This window comes from Battus philenor, unplaced genomic scaffold (genome assembly GCF_028537555.1).
Source record: "Battus philenor isolate CCGP_79_NKW_IND1 unplaced genomic scaffold, ilBatPhil1.0.hap1 SCAF_17, whole genome shotgun sequence".
Lineage (NCBI taxonomy): Eukaryota > Metazoa > Arthropoda > Insecta > Lepidoptera > Papilionidae > Battus > Battus philenor.
This window is the reverse complement of record NW_027181679.1, coordinates 2,981,502-3,003,992: the sequence shown is the minus strand read 5'-3', so window position 1 is coordinate 3,003,992 and position 22,491 is coordinate 2,981,502. Positions and strand designations below refer to the sequence as shown.

Sequence of the window (22,491 nt, the reverse complement as noted above, 5' to 3'; positions counted from 1 at the left end):
TAAACTATCTCAGAGTGAAAGAAGTTTTTAGTGTCAGAATGTAGTAATTATTATGATAATTAATTTAATTCAAAGTATATATTAATTTCAAAGTATATATCTAGAATAATACAGATGATAATATGTCATTAAAGTTCCTCGTTGCTCGTAGGTGTTTTATGTAAGAGGTGGGCCCGAAGGCGGAAGCGTTCAAGAATACTATTAAGGCAGCCATAGCTAGTGAATTTACTAGACAATTCATCAGATAAAGAGGCGTAGTTTAAGTATTTACACCCCTTTGTGCTATTTCCTAGTTGCTAAACCTGGAGGGGGTGGAGTCGAGTATAATTATCACTGATTCGATTTTATTTTACGGAAGCAATTTATTTGAAAGAGCTCTTCGATAAACCAATAATTGATAGTAAATTGTTTCGTTCTTTTATAGCAATATATATTTATCAATTTTACGATGATGCTGTTGTGAAAAACGACTTTATAGATTTTTTTGTGCTGGATAGTATACACTCAAATTCTCTCACATAAGTTTTTTGCGTAGTCTTTTTTGTGCAAAGATTTCGTGCGGTTTTTGGATCTAGCTACCGAGGCATAAATCGTTTAGTAAAATAATAGTCGTCACTAAAACTAATTACCAATTTCATAGTAGATGAACTTCAAATGAGTGAGGTATCTCATAATGGCAAAAGCGATTTTGAACCAGTTTGCAACAAGAAAGTTGTCGTATGTTGTAGTAATTCGTAGTTATTTCAACTCTCAACTTTTTGCGGTCTCTATTTATCGCATAAAATAAATACATTTTAAAGTTTTTTTTTTAAATTCTTTCGTGGTATAAGAACTGGTCTGCTACGTAATTTTACACGTTTTTAGAACGAAGTTATTTCAGATCCTCGTTTATTAAGTTAGAGTAAAGTTACTTTAAAGTTGTTCTTATATTACATCGTTTTCAGCGACTAAGTCGATGTTTACAAAGTCACGATCCCTGTAATTGTTTCGCTTATTCCGTTGACAGGCACCCCAGGGAAGCACCGATTGGCGGGACTCTCCCAAGATGGCGGCCGACCTCGCCTGACCCATCCGTCAAGCGCGAAGGTGGAACATCTGTTTTAACATGTCGGACTGGCAGTTAATAAAGTCGTTCCGCTCTTCACGTTTTGAATTTAGATAATTCGTTTCTTTTTTTTTTCTTTCTTCTCTTAAACTTTTTTTCGGGGAATATATAATTTGGAACTTGATGTAAGCCGAAAAGATTTACGTATTTGTTAAAAAAAACTTTTTCATATGAAACTTGTATATTATACATTTTAGTACAAGAATTTAAATGTGAGAGTTACATTCGTAACACTTGAGACTAGTTCACCGTAAACACATAATATATACTCGTAACATGAACTTGGAACGAAAGACACTGTATTTAGCACGCGCTAACATCTCCACTCGACTAATATGTGATATTTATACAGATCTATTTATTCCTAATTTAATGTAGTAGAAAAATGCTGAGCATACCCCTAATTATGACTCGTTGAGATTGTTATATTTTTGCTTACTTTCTTATTACTAACCAAAGAATTTAGTTTTGTATCCTATCGTATCAACTCCGTCCGGCTAATTCGTTTATTCGGTGACCATAAAATATGTATGATTTTGGGATTATTATTTAAAATTTTCTACTGTTATATCCGAAGTTTGTAACATGACTTTCAAGTTCGTGTCGCCGACGTCAATCCTCGTAAACTATTCATAATTAACGTTTCATCGACGATTTCTTGCGTTACGTACATTTTAATTACCATATAAAACGATCAACGTACAAACACCGTGAGATAATCACCTGATCAAAGATCAAAAGTTTTACGGCCAAGTTGAATCGTAAGTAAACAATCTAATATAAGAATTTAACTAATTATACTTAAAGATGAGATAGTTGAATTCACGTCATAATTGTACGGAAAGCCAGTTTTTTTTTCTCACGTATATTTCTCCTTTGACATTTACAGCTTCGCCGGAGACGGCGGCAGAGCATTGAAGGTGCCGAGATCTGTTTACGATAACTAATGTTTTGTGCTCCTCATATCTTAAATCTATATATATGTATATATATATATGTACATATATATATGTATATATATATGTACATATATATATATATATATGTACATATATGTACATATATAAATAGGAATTCAATTATATATATATATATATATATATATATATATATATATATATATATATATAATTGAATTCCTATTTTTGTTGGTCACGCCAGAACTTTGAAAACTACTTTATCGAGAAGTTTCTAATGCTTCGTGGGAGGTACTTATGCATATAATTCCATACATGGCGAATTATATGCCGAGTATTTACGTGTAGAAATAAAAATATCCATAATCAAAAATAATTATATTAAATCCAGTGTTTTTATAAATACTTTCTGTTTTATCAATTTAAAAAATAATTAACTTATCGGCAATCGCGTGCAAGGACGTGGACTACAGCTGTCAGTTTTTCATATAAATATGTAATAAACAAATACGCATTTACAAAAAAAATCCTAATTCTTTTAAAATACAGAGAGGGCTTTTTTATTCAACCGCTCCTAAACGAAATAGGCTTCAACTTAATATAAAAGAATATAATGACCAAAGCCGGCGGCTCGCAATTTCCGTTTGGCGCCCGCTACCGAAATACACCACGGCTTCGTGGTGTAAGTTTGATTGTACATCACGCCTTGGGCTTATTTACAACGCGAGAACAATCGTTAGCGTGTCGTACGAACGTTTCCCAACTCATTTATTCATTACTTTTCAAATATAACGTACGCTAAAAGAAACTGATATAAAAACAGCAATTAAATAAGCAATCTTCGAAGATGTCGTAACTTTGATAATTAGCTTCTAAGGTAATTTTTACTACCTTTGTAAACTTCTTTGGGATAAGCATTCAAATATATAAGAAATAAGAATCTATTGAGGGTTCCAAGTGTTCTATTATACATTATTTCAATACTTACGTATTTATTATCATAATTTCAACGGTAAGACGGCCATTGCCGGATAAAAGCCTCTTTCCTATATTTTCCATCGATTGAATTTGGCCTTCATTATGCGTTTTACGATGACTTAACAAAGTGTTAGATAACTTAATAGGTGGACGTCCTAAGCTGCCGTGGTCTGCACTCCAGAACCATAAGGCTCAAGCGGCCGTAGAACCTACTATACTTATACTTATTTTCGTTAGTCTACGAATCTCCTCATTCCTGAATCCGACTTCTAGACAAATACTGTACATAGCTCAATCGGAGATTCGTTTAGTGGTTGTGCTTCTCATGAACCACCACGTTTCTTGCACATTTTTGTATTTCTTATTACATTAAGATAATATTACTATATCCATAGCGCTGTTGCAACCGTTCCATCGCACCTTTGACATTGCCGACGAAACGGGGAGAGTAAATGCAGCTTCATTCCCTCAGTTCGACATCAACGTGGCGCTTATACCTTTTTATCCTCAGCACTAATCTCGTCACTTTTTCCTAAGGCACGGTATAGCGGTTTCGGTAGCAATACATTTATATATCTTCATCAATCATCACTAAGACAAAATTTCCTCAATCAAAAAGTAGTATGAATCATTTGATTTGTGATAATGATATACAATGATACTTTTTATTTATATTTTTATAGGCAAGAACGTTTTAGGTGTAAAGTTTGCTACTTGTATATTTATTTTATTCTCATCAAATATAAAACAAGGAGACATTATTTCTTAACAATTACTGTATTATAGTAAATAGTTTTAAAATGTTTTAATTAAGTAAAATATAAATGTATGTTATATTCATTCCTCTGAAAACTCGCAACTTCTTAATCTATCTTTTAATGTCTAATTTGGTACGAACGCTTAATAAATGTGCTATAAATATATATATACATTATTATAATCGAGTTAGAAAGCCTAATAAATCTGCTAGAAATATATTTTATTATGTACGAGTTTTAGATTCAACAATATGGACAAAAAGAAATTATCATTAAAAAAAATTAAATTCAAAAATTATATTTAATAACATTAAATAATTTTACTAACCTCAATAATAATGTCAGCAGCATTTCAATAACACCTGAAAATAAAATATAAATATATCGTTAATAGATTGTTTTACCTATGTCATACAAGTTCATACAAAATTTTGTATGGGTTCATACAAACATGTGTTACGATATAATTTCTAATACAGGAACCGTAGAGAATCAAAGTGTCAGGGTAACTTTTTTCCGAACTATCATCATTAACGTAGAACCACACGATTCCTAATGATTGCACTCTCAAATCCCTTAGCACATAATTCTTTCTACCTGGAAGGTGCTTACGGACTTATTCGTGCGTTTATGTCCTTCCTTTTCATTCTTTATAAAGTATATACGTGTATCTCTTTCGGCGAGTGGCCCGTGTGTAGATCTGAGCAAACAACGTTCGTTCTGAATAAAGCAATTATGTTTAATTTCGAATCTCCCCGAGTCGGCCGTGGCGGCAAGAATGTGTTATTTTGAATCATAATTTGTGAGAAGGCAGCCGGTTGAGCAGCTGTAAATTATACACTGTATAGGTAATTTCTAAGTAAAGTGTAAGATGGATCGGAGAGATTCACACGTCAGTTGCGGCTAAAGCAATCAGATCTCTAGAAAAATAGAAAAAAAAAGTTTCGTTCTTTAAGCACGACACAATTTTTTTTATTTTAAATAAATCACGTTACAATCATTGAAATTCTAATACAGTTGCTTATACAGCCATTTATAAAAATAAAAATATTCATGAAAAATTGTAACTGTCGATTTGAACCCGATACATTTTTTATCATACTTTTATCATTACATTGTGTTTTCTAAAAGCGATATAATCTACGCGTATTGATATTTATTCCCATACATTTGACGTGTTTAGACCAACATAAACACTCCGCTAATTTATGTTAATTACAGTTCATTTTAATCATTAAATATGACATCGAGTGACATATTATACGACACTTATAAATATATTAAAATCGATGATAATTCATCGTAGCTATGTTATTATCGCAGAAATGTTCGATGACTTTAATCGACTAAAAAAAACAATATAAGGATGTCAGTTAGTAGGTTTTTGTTTTCTTGCGTCAACAATTAAAGACTGTAAAAATATATCTATTAAGGATGTCGTATTTATTTAATTTTCTACTGGAATATTATAAGTAAATAACTTCGGGCAGTATAAATTCAGAAGAGACAATTAATAAACAATAATTAGTTCAATACGAATTTTAATATTGTTTTTTTTCTTACGTAATGTACTATTTTTAAACCACTGAGTTTTGAAAAGGGTGTTGCATATGGTAATTGATTGTAAATGAGCAGTGGTAGCCTAAGTAGAGTACTGAGACTAACGATCGTTGGTAGCGGGTTCAATTCCCGGAATACAATCTTAAATAATTCATTTTGCGATAATTTTATAGTTACTGCCACTGCTCACAAATAAGTTTCCAGAGGATGGGCAGCAGCTTCTTCTGCGTACCATTATATCACACAGCGATCGCCAATCCGCCTAAAAGTCGAGGCGATTATGGCACATTCCCCATAGATATCTTATGAGTCCACGACCATTGGTTGAAACAATAACGACTACGACAACCTATTTACAATCCCTCTGTACAAAAATTTAAGTTATATAAAGATAAAGCGTAAATTTTTTAGAACGATTTATCTATTGTCCAGTGCCAACATAACAAAACAAATGGACAACATAAACGTTTTCAATTTTCAAATTTCGAACGGATGTTCAGATCAATCATCGTTTATATCACGTCACTTTCGACAATGCGTCAAAATGTAAATGCATTTCGATATACAAATAATAAAAAAATGTCGGACAATCCTAAATTTCGTCTCGAAAATCGTAACGAGAATATGATTAATATACATCGAGTTCACAGAATGACACTTCACGTCAACGGTCTCTAATGCGATTGGACGTTTTCATATGAATTACAACACTGGGTGGCACCGTATTGGTATAATTAAAAAGCGTAGATTATTATCGCCTCACAAACCAGCCAGGTTTCCGGCGCGTAATTGTTAATAGGGTAACTCCGAATAGGGTTTTTAATGAATAAATAACATTGTTTTCCATATAAAACACTCAAACTAGACCGTTATTTTTAAATTGGTCACTCGACTTTAATACGGATCAATTAAAAAACAAATAAGGGAGAATTTAAATTGTTCTCTTGATTCTTAATACATAATACATATAAGTCCGTATTTCTCCTTGCATTGCCATAACTTGAAACGACTTTTCCCATTTAATTTAATTTTTTTTGACAAAGATTCTTTTTATAAATTGCGCAGACGCGTTAAATATAAAAACTTTTTGCATTGGACAGTTTGTTCTATTAGTAAAGTCTGTTCGAACACCTAGTATATAAAATTAAAGATTTATCTACTCATTTGTGGTAAGAAGAATTTATGTTCAAAGAAAAAGTCAATTGAACTGGAGAAAGCATTTCAGAAAATTAAGGTCGCTTCAATATTCTAGTTCCTTACAAAGTATACCTAGTTTATGGTTGGTATAATATCGAAAAATTCATAGTCAACTCAATACCTTTATGCAAATCAAGATAATAGAAGTCTTCGGTTGTTACGGGATTATTTCTGATTTTGTATTAGTTCTGTAAGGTTTTTAACCATATGACCAGAACTGCAAAGAGGTTGATCAAACCAATGGTCAAGTAAGCCAATGGGATCATCATCACATAAACAGATAAACACCAACCGCTAAGCTTGGGCCTCCTTCCTTCCCAGCAACTTCTTCAACTTTGATTATATAGTCAACCTGGTGGGGAACTTACACACGCCGCGTCTGCTTCCTCGTACTCGCCACTTTAGACAAGCAATTTTTTGAACTGCGTCAATGAATTTGGTTCTTCACTGTTCTTCTCATTTCTGATTTTGGAGTGACTATAGTCGCAGTCAATTTTAAGACGAAACATTTTGAAATGGAAATATTATCATCATCATTTTAGACGTAGTTGACGGCGTATTTCCCTACTGGTAAGTCTCCCACATATGTTTCCATTGGGACCGGTTGAAAGCGGCTTACATTCAGTGTCTTCCGGTTACCTTTATCTGTCCTGCTCTGCGCTTGCTTAAATGCTCTAGCTGTCATCTGTTCTGGGCCCTATTTGGCTAATGAAGACCCACCTTATATACCACTACCTTTCTCTTTCTCTTTCTGCGGAGATACAGATTAAAGGGAGATTTTATTAGAGCCCTCATTTTTAGCCATTCACTCAAACTTGGACCTTCATAACAAAACTTTCTCCACAACATTGACTTCCGATTTACGTGGCTGAAGTTCTTTTAAGTTTGGAAATGAGCGATGGCCGGGAGGCGGTGCTTGCTCTTGAGCGCCTGGAGAATGTAGAGATCAGTTACGTTCTGGATAAGATAGATACGGTCGTATTCTATTCCAGTGTCGTTTATCCATCAATGTGATGTATTCTCTTTCTTTCACCATTCATAAATCGAAATCCAATAGGGATAGAAACAGAAAATAAGTTGTTAGAATTCAAATATTTAGACGACATCAAGGAGGTGGCACTAAATTCAGTAAAGGAGTAAGCTCATAGAAGCTTTTCACTACAGGAATTTCAGATTGAATAAAACTCGGCATTGCAACGAAAGCACGCAAGTGTAGGCGTCAAAGAAAAGTAAGCGCTTTGTGAAAATGCATTGTTTGATGATAACACACGAGTTGAAAATATAAAAATATGACGAGGCATTCCAGAAACATCTTTCAAAAGTTTTGTTGTTTAAATAATGAAATAATGTTTTGTAGAAGGAAAATTATAATTTTTAACGACGAATGGACTATTATATTCTTTTTAAGAATCTCTATCTTTCCTATTAATTTTCGCATACAAAATAATTTCAGAATTGTCGTCATTTCACACCATAGATACCTACTGCATGGCATAGGCCTCGTCTAAAGATATCTATGGAAATCAGTACTATAATTATCAAACTTGGCAGTCGGGTTGACGGTGGCAGTATGATATTATGTTACACAAAGTCTACTGCTGCCCGCCGTCTAGAAACTTGTTGTATAAGGAACGCACAAATTGTGAATTATAATCCCGGGAATCAAACGCGCAACCTACAGTCATTCTCACCGCTGCGATACCACTGGTCATCAATTTCGGAATAATAGAGAAAGATACAGGGGTAAAACTTATCAAAGCTTCAAAGTTAAATGTCTCATATGTCATCAAAAAGCTTGAAAACTTTTACACCTATTTTCAATCATTCTATATATAGTTATTACTCACGTAACATTAATATATTTTTTCTATTGTAAAGCAACGAGTCAATAACTTCCATACAAAGTCAGTGAACAATATTTAATTTTAAAAATTTGAAATATATTTTTTTTAATATTTTATTTTTAAATAGTTTTTTTTTAAATACAATCAACCTGTATAAACGACAATCGATTTTTAATAAAATAACATTGAATCAATGTTGACACTTGACACAAATAATAAAAGATTAAAACATTTATAAGTCAATGATGTATACATATATACAAATTGTGATACACTATGAATTACAATGCCAAAACAATTTTATATGTACAGTAAGGATAACAAGTTTGACACTCAATATACAGTAGATATATACGTAATGTGTGTAACTTGATACACGGGCTCTTGTCGCAGCGTTGTTCCTTATCATGTCTTGATGAATTATCGTCTTGTGGGGCTGCTGTTTTGACTGTAGAATAGGTTACACGACACCGATGTAATGCTTTGCCTAGAATTGTATATGTAAATATAACACACAAATACAGTAAGTTGTATCTCTGGTATATTTTGTATCTAATTTTGTATTTGTTATAGAAACTTTTCAAATAGTATTTTATAGTGAATTTATTGTTTAATATGTAATACTCCCAGCAGATTTATATTTTTGTTTACTAAATTTTTAGCTCGGCATTTTTCTTTACAGGTACATATGGACTATTTCTACAAAATATATTTTTTTACATCATATTATTTGGGTTCTAATCTTTTTTTCTTCTCCATGTCATTTATTCATTCATTTCTTATTCTTCACAAGTTTTTACATTCCTTTAATTTTTCCTTAATCATTTCATTCGTCACCTCACTTTCGTCGCCTTCGCTCCAGAATACTACAGGTTTTATTTTATTCTGTTTTGCTTTATTTTAATTTCTTTATTTGGTCGTCATTATTATACTTCGTTTAAAGACTTAAAATTTGTACCAGTAATTTCCTTATCAGCTCCTCGGAATCATTTTAGCTGTTCGACATCTGCAGTTGTTGATACGTTCATTATAGATTTTAAATAAGGCCGATTAGAAGCGATTTTCATTCGAAAAACGAAAATTCCTTTATTATTTTTAATTGTTACTTCCTAAATAATAACAGCGAACTTAAATGTACTCTTAACTCCTAGAGAAACTCCAAACAGAGGCATTACCTTGTGAGTTTTGCACTATATATATTCCATTGGCCTAAAAGTCGACAGAAAAAAATAAATAAAATTGTAACATCCCGTGCCCATTATAAAAAATAACTTTTGCTGTGGGCACCAGAGATACTTCGAATTATACTATCACGAATTAGAATTCACAATTACTATAAATATTTCTAAAAAAAACGGTGTAAACCGGTGTGCAAATGTTAATGTATATGAAAGATATAGTAATTTACTAACAAATAAATTAAAGTACAATTCTAAGGAATTTCCATCAGTGTTTGTGGATGAAAAAGAATATATATTTAAATATATATTCGTATTATAGCTGTAAAAGTTATTATCAAAGATAAACAAAGGGTGATGAAGCACGAAATTACACGAAGCTTCATTTTAAACTCATCGTTTAAAACGTTGGCCGAATCTAATTTCGATTTCCCTTTCTCTTATAGTGGAAATTAACCTAGTATCGGAATTCTGTAGGAAATTGTTTGTAATGCAAATTGTGATAGCGGAGTATATTAGTTGACGGTTTATTGGTTCCGCCCTCTCGGGAATTAATAAACTACGACGTTGATACAGGCGGCATTATGTATAATATATACTGTCACTCTAGCGTTTCAATTTATTATACTCTAAGCTTCATTAAAAAGACGTGTATATGTTAATATATAATTCATTTTGAATACATTATGTTTTAATACATACACTACATAAACATAATTCTTAAAGGGTAACTCCAAAACCCACTTTAAAACAGACTCTGCTCACTCAAACCTTTTCATAGCGAGCGCATCTTGCTGTTTGCCCAATTTTCTCCCAGGATCACAAGGAGGCCTCCTAAATACGTACTGATCTATGCCATTGCAAGGTGTTCTCAATTCAAACTGAAGCTTGGACCACCACGCACGCAGCAGACACTAACAAACAAGCCCCGCTTCCAGGACAACAACATCCACTCTTAAGAATGTGTCTAAGCAGGCATATAATGAAAATTAACTGCCATCTTTATACGAATGAACTGTAGTGTATGTGAATAGAAATAAATTAAACATTAAACTTTTAACAGCTTAATCGAAATCAAAGATAACTTAGTAAATTTATTAATCTAGACTGTTTCTACTAAGACTTTTGTTTCAGTACCTAGTCATGTAACTATCGATGTCATATAATCTCTCTCCTATATATTTCCAACTGAACTGATATATAGTCCCATTATTATTTTATGTCGCTGTATTTATTCGTATCTCCATCAGTTATATTTAGGGATGTCAGAGTAAGGATTAATTAACTTTTACTTTATCGTCGAAAGTCATTTATATTGTTAGTCATTGAGTCATAAAAGGCATACATTACAAAGCCTTACAATATATCACAGTTGCGTAGCCGGTCTACGAGACTTGGACGAGATAAATGTTATCACAAAGCAAGCCTAGCGCAACGGGTCGTAAATCAATATCACAGTGCTACGGGTTATATTACGTTTACATTAACCAGCATTAACAATGCAAATTACAACTTATATGCGAGATGGCGGTATCTCGAAAATAATAAGGAATAAATCATATCATACAATGGAGTATAATAATAAATAATTTAATATATTTGAAAATAGAAACAAAGTAAAATCATATAATTGTTAAATATAAAATATAATCGACTTATCGCCTGCATCGAATAAAATTACTATTTCGTAAATGCAACTTTTCAGTAGAGACCAAAAACTAATTACTGTAAGAACATAATTGAATCTATTCTTAACATTCCGAATTAGTGTAAAGTTTACTTATATCGTATAATATATTCTTGTTTGATTTAACCTTGATTATTTAGAAAAAAAAAGATAACATTACCTAACTCCTATACTGAGGATACGACGAGTCTGAGAAAAGATGGCGAATGGCCTCGTTGTGTAAACTAACAAAGATAGACAGCACTTCAAGTGCTTTCGCTCGGGCCGCTACATACTACTTTATAACTAGATTAGATCATCTGTACTTTAAAAAATAATTATTTAGTCTTCTCGGTGACCATAAATATCGATGCACTGACGGCAAAGAGAGATATGTCACTAAACGTCAGTGTTTGAATCTCTGATGACATTATTACACTGTTAGTCGAATATAAAAAGTTTTTCCAAAACTGTGTTACATCACATACTTCTTGTATGTGATAAGAAACAAAATTATATTTATGATGTCAGCAAAGCTGACATACTTGTGAATAGAACTACTTAGGTTATTTTTCCAAGAACTACGAAATAAAATTCAGGATTGGTTAAGTAAGAAATTTGACTAGGTGCCAAAGTAATTTCAAATTAACATAATAAAAAAGACACGCTATTACCTAGTTAATGTTAATAAAAATGAATGTCCAAATGTATGAGAAGTTCCAGAAAGATTCTAAAAAAAATGATAGTTCTCTTGGAAAGAAAAAAATTGAAAAACTCGCAAAAATCCTCGAAAAAAAAAGGAAAAAAAGCAATTTTTGATTGATATTTATATTGATTATTTCTTTTTCTATATAATTAATAATACCAAAAATAAAACGATGTTTTCTTGCTATCGAATATTTGACACCAAATTCATAAAAAAGCATGTATGTGATAAAATAAAAAAATCGTAAAAATAAATTCAGTTTTAAAAGAAATAATTTTTAATTAAAAAGATATTAAATCAATAAATCTAGTATTATTTTTCGACTGCTACAGACTTTTTTCATAGAATCAACTATATATTTTTATATCGTATAAACGGATATAAATTATCCACAATACGGGAATAATAAATAGAAACAATTGTTTTTATGAAAACATAAGTCAAGAACACGATACATTATCCAAGAGACATACCTTCCGCACTGTACACTCGCGAACAATTTTTGAATAAATAATAACTTCCATTTGTGTACGGCGCGTCGTACCGGCTAAAGTACCCGACCACAATACTCCTAGTAATTTATATACGGAGGCTCTTGATGTAATCTCTCACGATCCTTCGTAACCCTACAGAGTACGGGGTGTTTCCTTTACAGCTGTTACGCACTTTGCACGTGATTGTACCTGATTCCTATCTCGACGAAGAAGTCCGCAAGTTTGCGTGATTTAACATCGTATGACCAAATGTGGGTATGTGAAATGTTAATTGAATTGTTTTATCGAGACAACAATAGTTTTGCAGTTAATAAAGATTTATACACGCAAACTGTTCAACGAACCGTGACAGACTCTAAACAAGACAAAGCTACATAGATCTAGGTAAAGTTTGGCTCACGTAAGTTGTTATTAACGAGCTTCTATCATCACTATTTATTAACGGTAAATATAAACATCGTAAGAATAGCGATATATTTAAAAACCAGAAGATAGCACAGCACTATATACACATTGTAGATAATTCTCTACATTTATTTGATACAAGGCTAGCGTCTCAAGTTTATATTTAATGGAATCAGGCATTACCTTGCGGAAGTCCATCCTAAGTAAGAAAAGGACCAATATTTAGCCACTTCCGCACATGCAGTGGTAGTCGTGCAACAAAGTGCACCGTCCGCCAGCCCGCTGATAAATGCGTATGCGGCAAACAATGCGAATCACACAACCGCCACCGCCAAATTACTCAACACGTGTTTCACCCCTCCATGGGGCATCTTAAAGAGTTATGTTACACCGATTAGTGTCAAACACAGAGTCCCAGTTGACTTGACAGTTTATATTATAAGGTAATCAACAAACCGAACTAATAATTTGTTGTTACACTGGCTAACAGTCCAAGTTGAGGCTTTTGAAGTAGTCTTCAAGCCTTGCTCCCTAAAATGGGGTCTAGGTCTATCATTAGATCACGCAATAGGTGAATGCTCTAAATAAGATTCGATTTTCATACTTCATATGTTAGTTTTGGCACATGTTTAACCCTAAATTCATAACGATGAAAAATTTCAACATAAGGTTTTTTTTAACAAATTAGTATAACATTATGTAATATATATTTTCTACTTTTCCCTGCATTGTAGTGTACGTATCTGCAAGTTATATATATTTTAAAGTATAAATAAAAATCATGCATGTAAGGATTAATGCTATTTTATTACATTATAAAATGAGAGTGGATATCCAGCAAAATCATATCGTAATAATCTACGACCAATTTCCCGGCACTTGAGAAGTGTATTACATTAATCTTCTAAAGAGATAATTCACTGTTAATCAACGGCGGTAGGTCCGCGAACAACTGTCGAGGTATAAATACTTGATAAAATTCTAACATAGTCAACATTAACATTAAGTGGTTCGTTCAAAACCAACTAGGTTATTAAGTAAATTTATAGCAGCGAACACTTGATACTAGCGACCGGTTCCTTGAAATGAATATGTAATTTTCAAGATCAACTTCATCTTGCATTAAAGCGCACATGGCAAAAAAAGCTTAGCCCGCTAAATATATGCAATTCCTGCGCCCATAGCGAATGGATGGAATTAAGTCATCATGCCGCTCTATAAGGGGCTCGCGCGAGCTACCTCTGTTATATTTAACGACTACAAAGATACAACTCGAACAAACAAAAGCCACTCTAAGTCCACACGATAAGGTCGAATTTGATTTGAGATTCACAGGTTTTAATAGCGGAAAAAAGCAGCGTCATTCCATCGACGTCGGAGCGGGACGAATCGCGATGGAGACGTCAATCCCTCCGCATCCTCGGCCGAAAACCAACAAGTAAAGTACAAAAAACAAACAAACGCGCATAGAACAGAGTATGGACGACGAGAGTCGCGTCGTGACCACTAGCTACCGTCTCACAGATGAAGAAACAGAAAAAGAAAACATGGAAACGACAATCGTTTACAACTTTTTTTTACCGCAACTATTAACCTAGTTACGGTTCGATGCGTTTTATTTAGAATCCACTACGTTGTCTTTAAATATATATCGCAATCTCTCATGTTACATCTTATTTGTCTAAATATTTAAACGCTTACACTGTTCTGATTAATAAACTAGTTTTATTCACAATTTATTCTAAAATTCCAAAAGATTAAAAACAGATTTTAAGACACATATTTAACGCTGAAAAGATAACCTATCTTTAAAATTTCAAAAGTGAAAAGATATGAAGTAATCTTGAATAAAATAGTTCAACAAAATACTTTTAAATAGCAGATGAAACTTACATTAGCTTAATCTTTGTTTAAGCCCATAGACGCCCACTGCAAGACATAGCCCAAAGATATCTGTGGGGGGATATATCATAATCGCCACAATTGACAGGCGGATTGGCGATTGCGCGATATTATGGTATGAAGAAGACGCTGCTGCCCATTCTCAGGAATCTTGTATGTGAGCAGTGGTAATCCTATATAATTAATGCACAAAGTAAATTATTTAAGATCGCAAACACAATCCTCTGCCTCTAGGCAACCACTGCTCTAGTGTAACAGATTTAAGTAATCTTATTTCTGAACTTAATTGATAAATAATAAAAAGAATAAAATTATAAAACGGAATAGTTTAATTCATCGTTCAACAAAGATTCGGTGTAAATAACTATTTATAAGAAGAATACTCCCTTGTATATATCGCTTCAAAGTCATACAGATATTGAATTATCTCCTACTTCATTCATTAAAAACTTTGCTTCATGTTAGTTTCTTTCGTTACTAATCTTTTTTGATATATCGAGTACATTTTACAAAAACAAAATATATACTTAAAATATGCGTGTTAAAATGTTATAAAGATATATATTTTTCTATCTGCTACGTTTCAAAGGCATGAAGTAATCTCATGATTCAACGTAATTCATAAAAAATAAAACAAAATCTGATGAAACCGTGACACAGTTATCACTGGGGGCGATTGCAGGGCATTTCTCGTAACTCCGCTAACACTTTGGAGTCCTTTGTATTTATCTTTTGTTCCTTTTGAAATTCGTCGTGTTTGTCTTCATTACTCCTCATTTAAATAAGTTTGCTCGGAGCCCGGATAACTTGTTTCGTTTGAAACTCAGATTGTGATTATACTTTTTTTTGTGTTTACGTATTTCGGACGGTATCCGCGGCTCAGTAGCGCCATCCTTTTTTGCCTCAAAAGATATATTTATTCCCTGTCAGTGTTGTTTATTTCCTAAAATAGCTTATAAATTTTTATTTAAAAGTATCTTGTATACATTGATATTAACATGCAATTTCTTTCAGTGAAAACAATAATCATAATTTATTAAGTCCTTAGGAATGCTTATTAAGGAAGAGTAGTAGTATGATAATATACTATGTATATAGTATGATAATATATGGTAATAATAGCGGACAAAGAAATTATCGTCTATCCGTGTTAGAAAACTCAAAACTCTTTGAAATTTTTAAAGTTAGTGGTCAATATGAACACAGTTTTCTTATTTAATTATTCAAGGGATTTGGCTAAGCTGACTAAATTCATATTGTTCAATTCATTTAAAACGATTAACAAATAAGCATACACCGGTTTTATTTGACGTTTAAAATAATCGTACAAATAACAAATAAAAAATAAACAAAAATTTTATTCACACAAAGTGTTATAATGAAAAATTTGCGTAAGCCCCTTGTGTAACCTATCCGGCAAACATTACAAGCAAAACCTGCAAACAGATGCCAACGGATCCAATATTTGATTATGATCATATATACGTGCATACGCGCCTTTTATGATCGAACGTTCTGGAAAAACAGTATTTTTTTCACTAATTATTTTTAATAATAATTAATGCTATTTTTCTAACGTAATACGCCAATCATAAGATAAATAATTTACGTATTTATTTTTGTGTAGGAAGCGACTGCATGAGTCCACAAAATTAGATAAAAAATTAACCAAACTAAAACTATTTAAGTAAATATACGACTTATTTTGTTTGTTTATGTAATTTTCTTTATTGTACACGCCAGGGTGCATTTTAATAGAATGTCAAATAGAATTATGAAGAAACTCTAAGGTTAATTGTAACAGGATATAATAAAACAAAATTAGCTACACATGTAGATTCAGCTATGAATTAATTGCCGTCTCGTTCGGAAGGAGTCGGCTTACTAGCGGACTTCCTTTCAAATTTATAATCGAACGAACATCATTAATGACGTTTTAATAAATTCGATCGAGACAATCGCTTTAATGTCCAACATTCGCTTATCTCTTAAAACGAATTCAAATCTCAATTCAGATGCCGGACGGAGATGAACAACGCTGTTTGGTTTGCTGCCTTCGAATTGAGGAACTAAAAAAAAAAGCCGGAGAAGCCTGCTGCGGGAGGGCGTGTACGATGCCCGCGGGTGTAAGGTATATCGTAATTATTGTTAGACAAGCGGCGAACTCAAAAACGCCGACACGCGCACATACTCAATTTTATCTCACACAGCAACATTAACACTTATGTAACACACACACGCGGACAGTGTATTCGCGCGTTAAGGCCGATACACACACAAGGTGCCGACTTAACATCATAATTACCAGCCCCACTGACGTGCGTCGAGCTGTAACGAGCTTAAACAAAATGGAGGCCAATTTCACCCGCATCTAACATGTCGGTACCTGTGATACTGCAACTTAAAAATTTTAATTACAGTCTTGTATATATATTAATTAGTATTCAACTATATTATAACAATAATGATATATAACATAGTAAACATACCCTCTACTATTTTATTGATGATCTAGTCATGTATAAACATGGGATATATAATAGTATGTTCGATTTATCTACTACAGTAGAAAGAGAGACATTATCAAAATTAAACTGACTTTTCAAAGCTTATGTAATTGATAAGAAAAATGTTTAAAAATAATTATGATCACGATAAAAATATTATAATATATCGAATACCAAAGTGTTTTTAAATAATTAAATACAACTGAGGATATCTATGGAAGGTCGAAATATAATTGATTTTTTTTAATAAAGGTAGAAATCAAACAATGCTGCAAACAGTTATTGGGATAAAAAATCTTATAAAAGTAAATACTAATTTTATTACTTATTACAACGAATTAGAGCATCTAGTTTCAGGAATGATCAAATCACAGTTCTTACGGGACCTCAAAAATTTAACATCGAGGCATTGCAGCTTATTACAAATTCTTTAATAAAAAGGGCAAATAAAATTAAAAAGAATGAAGAAACATAAGGACTGTTATGAAGAACTAAATAAGAAGAAATAAACGAAGAAGAAGATATTTGAAGAATTGAAAAAGACAACTCGAGAAATGATAATTATACAAACCTATAAGTTAATTTAAATATACAAACATAATAAGACAGCGTGTGATTATGTAGAGTTAAATCAGAATTTAGTTAACAATGCAAGGGAATAAAAATAAAAAGTAAATTAATAAAGAAACCGGTATAGCCACACGCCTCGCTCCGCTATATGTTAATGATGTCTTTATGTATTAAATTCGTTTGAGCATTCATAATTTTCTAACAGTAGCAGGAAACATTTAAATATGACTTAGTGAATGATTAATATTTATTACTCTACCAAACGCGGCGAGGGCTTGCATTATTTTATACATTACAATCGAATTTTAATACAATTTCGAATGGGTTTATACAAATAAATGTATTCGAAATAGTGCTACAAAAACAGGCATTTAAAATAAATTAATATATTACCGGATTGTTTGATATTCCAATTATATCATATCAGGAGGCGAACGGGTGAGTGAGATATATAACTCATATATCGCCATGTTCGAATGAAACAACAAAGCTGGTACTACGCTAAGAGAGACTCCTGAAGTAAATTCTTCAGCTAATTTATTCATCATCTCTGCCGTTCATACAGAATCATCTGCCGGATATAGAACTTCACCATAGATTTCCAAAAAAACAGGTTGGAAAACGCTATAAGAGAAAGCGCTTTTAACAACATCAGTCATAACGTCTTACGCTATATTTGCCGGTCCGAGGTCCTAGAACCTTAAGGTATCAATAAGCCATCTGTTCCGCGCAATGTTTGACTTGCCCGCTGTCACTTCAAACATCTATGCCCTTGGCCTTGTTAGTTACTTTTGTTTCTTAATTCATCGTCACCGTTTCATTGTCATCTAAAAATATCTATAAGGATATCTCATCATCAACGCTTCGCAGTTTGGTGTTATGGTACACAGAAAACGCCGCCATTCCTCTGTAGACTTGTTTGTGAGCAGTAGTAATCTTATATAATTAATACACAGTTCAAATAAAATAAAATTGTAAACGGGAAATCGAACCTGCTACATATGATTGTAAGTCTCAGTTCTCAGGGCTAACAATGCTCGTTTCTTAATCCATCGAAATCTTTATAATATCTTATCCAAAAATAAATTAAAGTTTATACATATATAAATAAATAAAAATGATCTCAGATAATACGTATGTTGTAAAAAGAAGTCGAAAATTAAGAAATAAATGTAGTACTTGCTTTAAAATACATGAATACAAGACAGGAACAAAGCTAAATGAGACTAAGTCAACAGTGGAATATAAAACAAGAGGCAATTCTAAGAAATGCTCCACTGATTTCTCATCAGATAAGAGAAGAAAAATCACCTAAATTAAGCATTCTTTAAAGAGTTGTCAGGCGACCGAGTCCAGTGGTTGAATAATAACATACAAATAGAACTAATCAAGATAGTGAGAAGAGAAATAACTTTGTGATTATTAATATAAGATTATTATCGAAATCGCTATAAGTTTCGTAAGTTCAAAACAAGTTTCCCCACAGATTAATAATGGACGTCAGTCATTAACGCTTCTAACAGTAATTGCCTGGCACTATTATGATGAATTGTTAGATTTTTCGTCGGTGTATTCTCGACATCTTATATCAAAAGTTCAAACGATTATCAACCCAGGTGTAACGTGATAAAGTCTTTTATCGTATACCAATTCGAAAATGTATAATTAAATATTTTTCTTCATAAACAACTATTCTTTTGAAAAACATTTCACATCTTTAAAACTTAACAAGATCGTATAAAACGTAGGAGAATTCACTTGAAATGAAAGCTATAAGTGAATAAGTTGTTCTTTCTTAAAGAGCTTATTTGTTTACGATTCGTTGTAAATTCGCAAAAGAACGTTATTTCATCATATTTAAATTAGACAGTATAAAAAATACAGTTAGTTCAAATAGCTTGAGATGCTTTTGCCTGAGTTTTTGCGACGGTGGACCGGGTCTGGTGCGCGCTCTTAGCCAAATTGTATAATTTTGCATTAATTTTATGACAAAGTATTCTTAAACTAACAGAATTTCTTGTTTAATTTACAACAGGAAATATTTTTTGAACCAAAGCTTCATTTGCACAAGATTGATTAAAATTAAATATCTTAAAAATTACCTTTCATAACATTGCCAACATTCATGCATACAAAATTAAATAATTATGTTCAATTAGTTACTGCAACTAAAAAATAGATGGCGTAACTGATAGATTGAATCGCACTATCGACATGTTATATTCATACAATGACACCTTGTCTGATTTTTACATTAGACAATCTAGTTCACAGCCCCTTCCGCTCCGTGAACTCAGTACCGATGAAGCTGTAAAAGCCTTAGGGATAACAGCATTAACATCTTCAGAAACAATACAATACATTAGACAAAACATAACTGTAGACAAAATGGTGGCCCTGTTGGATTGTCCTTACGCCTGGATATTTAGGTCGTTTTCACATCAGATCTATTATCATTTGTTATTTAATCCCTGACAGGTATAATAAAATATAAGAGTTAAATTAAAGTAATAGTATGTAGGTATAATTATTACCGATATATATAGCATAGTACAGCATATTTTAATTGATGACCGCATGTTCTATTTTTTATTGGTAAAAAAAAAACATATTATGATTGTTTGGAAAAAATCGCCATTTGTAATAATATAGCCGTTTGTACTTCAGTATCTTTGTTTTAGTCATAAGAAGTATACTGCTAGTCTAATCTAGTTGTTTCATAAGGAGTTAAATTTGAAAAATAAATTAAATTTATTTTAGTAAAATATTTATAATAGTATAAAAACACTAAAAGTTTTTTTTTTTTAATCATTGTAATATTAAAAAGTAAAAAATAAAATAACACAGTCGCAACTAAAGTCGTTGAAGTGAAATAATTAATGTTATTTATAGGTGTAGCGAACGTTGGTCAAATAAAGCCAAACGAGAATAATTTTGCTGAAATATGAGGCGTTAACGATACAGATCTTTGAAATTATACACCATTAATTGAGACGTCGAGTTCGCGCAACACGAAAAGAGAAAAGTACAGCCCTGTCTCCATACTAATTTAGATATCAAACCAACGAGGCCGACAAATTGTTGGCCATTCGTATTGGGTTCGTAGAATTAAGAGATCGTTCGTCGCTTTGTTTCTGTGAGTATTTTTAGTCGGCCTTTCAATCGAAAATGGTCAGAGATGGAAGTTTTGGGAGGTTTTTGTTAAAGTTTAGTTTTTGTGTAGAAAGTGCGGTGGCGTAGAATTGAATAAAGTCAAATGTAGTTGAAAACAACTGTTTGAGTTCTATGAAATTAATTAACAAATTTATTAGATAACATATAATCAAAATTCGTGACATAAATTTGAGTTATAATATTTGAGTTTAAAAAGTAGTAGTGACTCTGTGTTTGGCACTAATCGGTGTAACATAACACCTGAAGATGCCCCGTGGAGGGGTGAAACACGTGTTGAGTAATTTGGCGGTGGCGGTTGTGTGATTCGCATTGTTTGCCGCATACGCATTTATCAGCGGGCTGGCGGGGCGGTGCACTTTGTTGCACGACTACCACTGCATGTGCGGAAGTGGCTAAATATTGGTCCTTTTCTTATGTAGTTTTTCATGTTGACACTATTAAATTCACTTAACATCAAGGTAAATGTGTGTTGTTAATAGTTTTAAAGAGTTTATAAAAAAGTAATATAGACAGTTCATTTAAAACCTAGCACATAACTGTCAATGTTAAGCCTTTATAATCAAAACTTAAAAAGCAGAAATAAAAACTTCTCAACTAAAAAATATTTGTGCAATAAACACCCAGCTCTCTTTTTACATGATATTTTAACACGATTTTGAAACAACGAGGTTCGCAACTTTTTACAAGAATTTTTTGTTATAGCACGAATCCGTAATTATTTTTAATTATAATTTTGACATTGTCTTACAGAAACTGATCTATACAGCAAAAAATATAATTAGAGAAATAAATGCGCGCTTTGATATCGAGTACGAAGACTAGTTGCAAAATTTATTTTCATTCCTAATTTCAATTTGAATTTTAATCTTTTTTATTTATGGTCTGAATTTCATTGCACACTTTTTTAAAGGTGTTTATAATTAAAATAAATTGTTTTCGTTTTATAAATACTTGCGTAATATGGATTTTTTGCAGTTTTTTATCTAACAGGATTTTTTAAAGTCATAAAACATATCCCCAAATTTATGCATCGCATATATTTTTTCAAGTTTTTTTGAACACTTTTCTAAGGACGTCAAATTGAATATACCTGTTAGGATAATAATTACGCAGACCTGAAAAGATCAGGCATAAGAACGTTAGCGGGTATATACTATTTAAAAAAAATACAATATCACAAATAAACGAACATATTTCCAAGATGTACTATGTTCTATTAAATAAATTATTGTGTAATAACCGTCATCAAAATCTATCAAAAGAAATTCGTTATATTTTAGTCGTTATATAAACAAGTTCTATATTATTCGCTTTGTTGGACAACAAATGTTAGTAAGGATTAACAAAAATCATGCACAATCACGTCCGTCGCATACGCTTCGTGTTTACGGCGCCATTTGAAAGGGAGTAGGCACATATAAAGTATTTCGTAAAGGAGATTATGCATAGTGACCTTTTGCACCATATTTATACCAGTCCAGATATTTAATATATCGCTTGACCCATTCCATAGCTTGGATAATATGGAAA

At 32.2% G+C, this 22,491-nt stretch overlaps 1 protein-coding gene across 2 annotated transcripts in view; it reads right to left on the bottom strand.

Moving 5' to 3' along the window:
• pxb overlaps positions 1 to 22,491 on the bottom strand; it is a 187,458-nt gene that overhangs the window by 85,127 nt on the left and 79,840 nt on the right. For both annotated transcript variants that reach the window (XM_068763041.1, XM_068763042.1), the window contains one exon: positions 4,087 to 4,120. The gene's annotated coding sequence lies outside the window, so the exon portion shown is untranslated. The remainder of the gene's footprint in view (positions 1 to 4,086; positions 4,121 to 22,491) is intronic.